The sequence below is a fragment of the Haplochromis burtoni genome, unplaced genomic scaffold (genome assembly GCF_018398535.1).
Source record: "Haplochromis burtoni strain Fernald_Lab_line unplaced genomic scaffold, NCSU_Asbu1 Contig_211, whole genome shotgun sequence".
NCBI classification, from domain to species: Eukaryota; Metazoa; Chordata; class Actinopteri; order Cichliformes; family Cichlidae; genus Haplochromis; species Haplochromis burtoni.
The window spans coordinates 754,243-758,056 of record NW_024582572.1 but is presented as its reverse complement, the minus strand read 5'-3'; the positions used below and the strand labels follow the sequence as shown (position 1 = coordinate 758,056).

General features: G+C 44.1%; 1 protein-coding gene across 2 annotated transcripts in view; it reads right to left on the bottom strand.

Annotated features, from left to right (window-relative positions):
* The window catches only part of LOC102306336 (protein NDRG3), a gene marked incomplete in the record, with an annotated part of 24,589 nt that extends 20,775 nt beyond the window's left edge, over positions 1 to 3,814 (bottom strand). Inside the window, 1 exon segment of one of the 2 annotated variants that reach the window (XM_042226427.1) lies at positions 3,645 to 3,814. 2 annotated transcript variants of the gene reach the window in all.

Sequence of the window (3,814 nt, the reverse complement as noted above, 5' to 3'; positions counted from 1 at the left end):
GTGTGTGTGTGTGTGTGTGTGTGTGTGTGTGTGTGTGTGTGTGTGTGTGTGTGTGTGTGTGTGTGTGTGTGTGGGCAGACAGCTTGGGTAACAGTGTTTCAGCAGAGTGGTTTGGATGGATGTTGAGCTTCCTGTGGGCACTTTGGCTCCAACCCAAACACACTATCGGCGTGCGAGTCAGATGGAGCTCAAACTGAAAACAAAACGAGCTCAATCCCAAACCCAAACATGAACGGTACAGAAATTAAACTGATCTTTTTTACAATTAGATTTTACTCTTATTATGCGGCACTGAGGTGAAACAGATTTATGCGTCTTCTAAAAGAAAATGTCTTCTCAGGACCGGGGATCAGAGACCAGGGAGGATGACTGTTTCTATGCAGTAGTTGAGGCTCCTTTTGAACATTTGCAGCAACCTGATATGAGACACGCGGCGAATCCAAAAACTACACCTCAACTTAGACATGCTGCAGTTTTTATTTTAACTACCATTCTGAGGAAAAATATAGACATTACCTATTATATCAAAGTTATATCAAAGTCCAACAAAAGCTTGAATTCAGTGCAAAATTCAAATTCAAAATTAGTGTAAAAATCCATCTGATTTCAACATGATTTATTTCAAATGTGGCTCATCACAGCACGCTTTTAGAGCTCATCTGGCTGAGAATGATGGGCCTCGCATATAAAAGCCACTATGTGATGAGCTGGGAGTGAGAATCTGGGTTTGTGTCCACCCCAGGCTCTTTGCTGCATCCACAGTCTGCAACAAAACCGATGACCTGATGGTCCAGGCCCAATAAAGCTGACTGGCCAGCCATTGGTCTGTTCCTGCCACTGATGCTGTTTCCAATCAGCAAACAGACTGGTACAACCCTGACTAACCAACAGTTTTTCTTTCCTGATGGTATCTCAGTGTTGTATTAAGGCAGCGTGTGAGGCAACTGAAACACAGAGGCTGTTATTAGTGGTGTGGTAAACACAAGTGAAGGTGTCTGTGGTGACGGTTTCATTCATGTGTCTAAAAATGGAGTGCAGACTTTAAAATGTGTTTCGCAGCACACCTGTGACTAAAACAGCAGCACAGATGGTGCTGTGGTAGTTTATGGTGAGCTGATGCCTCTTCTCTCACAGCAAGTGGCAACGAGGCGGAGCCACGACCGAGGCGGCGAGCCCAGGTGGAGTGAAAGAAAAGGACTCAAAGCGACAGCAGCACCACTCGTCACTGTGATTAAAAGCTCAGTGGGGGAAAAGCCATTAAGAGTCCTTTAATAAACCGTGTGATCAACTGAAATATGAAGAAGTGACTTTTCGAGCCGCTCCTGTCTACCACAGGTTTGTTTAACACAGAAACAAAGAACAGGTTAAATAAGTTTATGCTAAACTTTGCTATCCTCTCAGTTTCTAGCAGCGATGCCTGCAGCATGAGAGCGAGGCTGAGCATTGCCGCTCCTACATTAAAGCTCAAGGTACCAGCAGTACATCCTGTAATAGAAATGAGCTTTTCGAGCCTCCCAGATTGACCCGTTTCTCATCATGGCCACAAGATGGTGACAACAAAAATGACCACCAAGGTTTGACCACCAATGTGTGGCTATGAACCACGTTTGATTTAGTCACTCCACTCTTTGCTTCATGTGTCTTTTTTCATTAAAGGCCCAAACAAACCAGGCAGGTACTGTTTGTGAGTGGATTTGTGTTTGGTGGATTCATGAGTGGATCACTCAGCCTGAGGACACGTCTGCTAACAGAACGACTGTTTACATGACACCATGACCATGTTTACGTGTGCTCCAGGCAGCAACGAGGGCTGCTCGGTTTATAAAACAGAGATATAGTGACTACATGTGTAAACATACAAGTGGGATACTCCACAAACCTGATCTCACTGACAGAAGAGCACACATACAAACACACCTGCAGGAACACCTGCAAAAGGTCATCACGTACAGATGACGGGTCGACCAAAAGGAACATTTTAAGGACCAAAATGATCAGTTGGCCCTTCTCCTTGTTCTTTTGCTTGTAATCTCACAGAGTCTGAGTGGTCCTGGTGCCTCTGGTCCTGATCCAGCTCTCCTGCTGAGGGCTGTTAACAACCCTCCTCTTCCTCATGTACTGTGTCCACCGCTGGTTCTTCCTGGTTCGCACCACACATCAAAAAGCTCAGTTTACCCCCCTCCTGTTATTCAGGACTGCTGATTAGTCACAAGCTCATAATTCCCATCATTCAACAAGTTACTATTATAAATACTGTTATTTCTTTAACATAGACTGTCATATATGCTGCAGTTTCTCAACTTCATCTGTTTCTTTTTGGTTCCTGTGAAGCTCCTCCAATCCCTGGAAAAAATACTCCATAAATAAAGAAGATCCCCATTTTTATTTTTATAATACTTCCAGGAGGAACAAATGAACAGCAATGGCCAAAGGTTTTGTGGCACAGGGGGAAAAAAATTTGTGTTTCATTTATTCGCAGCTTCAGTTTTTATTTCTCTTATTATTATTTTTTACATGTTTCTGTGATATAGTGACTGTAGATGCTTATATCAGCTTCTGGAGATTCATCCCTGCCTCCCAGTCTGTGGGCTTCTGCTTGTCCACCTGCTTTTTAAGGACTGACCAACTAAATAGGTTCTAAAAGACCAATTCCAATTCCCGATGACCCAGGAGATATATGGTGATCTTATTATTATATTATTACTATTATTAGACTGTGAAACTGATAAGAAAGCTGTGCTGTGAGCCTAACACAGGAGTCCTTAAAGTCATCATATATTTGCTCTTTTAGTGCCTTTGTGTGCGTTTCTGTAGCTCTTCATCTACAGATTCATACATGGTCTCATCCTACACATTAATATTTATCGGTGATTCTTGCAGGGTTTATGAAAATGCTGTTGAAACACATTTAATGGGCATAAATCTCAGGAACCCGCACAGACATTTGTTATGTCAGATAACACAGACCCTCTGCCTTAACTGTATATAGAACAGCCCCATTTAAGACAGGAACCTCAATAAAGAAATCAATAAATTTGATTGATTATGCCCAGACTATAAACAAATGGAATGAACTGCAGCTTTATATCAGAAGGGGCTGAAAACGAGCTGATAAAATCAAAGGTAAATGATCAGGACGTGCGGCACTAGCAAAAGTGAGGAGACTGACATCATGAGCGGATTTATTTAATCCCAGCTCTATAAACAAGCCTCATCACGACGTTCTTGTAAACGCCTCAAACAGCTACGCACCTGCCGACATCCATCCGACTAATTAACGTGTAACAACAATAGATGCGAGGCTGGGCTGAACGGGATGTACCGAGGCTGTCCGCCCACACGCCCACACACACACACACACACACACACAGTGGCAGGAGTTATACTGTGGAGGATCTTTAACGTTTAACATTAATGAGCGCGGATGCTAAGCCGCAGACCGACCGTTGCTACGTTACCGACACACACCTGTTACCAAACACACCGCCGCCATGTAAGCTAGTTCTCCGAGCTAATAACCTCCACCACTAACTAGTAACAGTTAACACTGAAACTAACCCGCTCATTTACCCGTTAACTGGTTAATTATCCTGAAGAGCAGTCATTAGTTCGTGCCGAGCCGAGTCGGACCAGACGCTACTCACCGTGTATTGTTAACGCCGGAATCTGCTCAGGTTACCGGTTTAATCCAGCAGCCTGTGACCGTTTCAACGTCAAAGACAGCCGTTAAGATCGACGTGGTCGCGAGGATCCTCTCTCACTGACTGAGCTCGCAACCAGCAGCACGCGGACAGTCCGGGGCGGAGCTACGTCA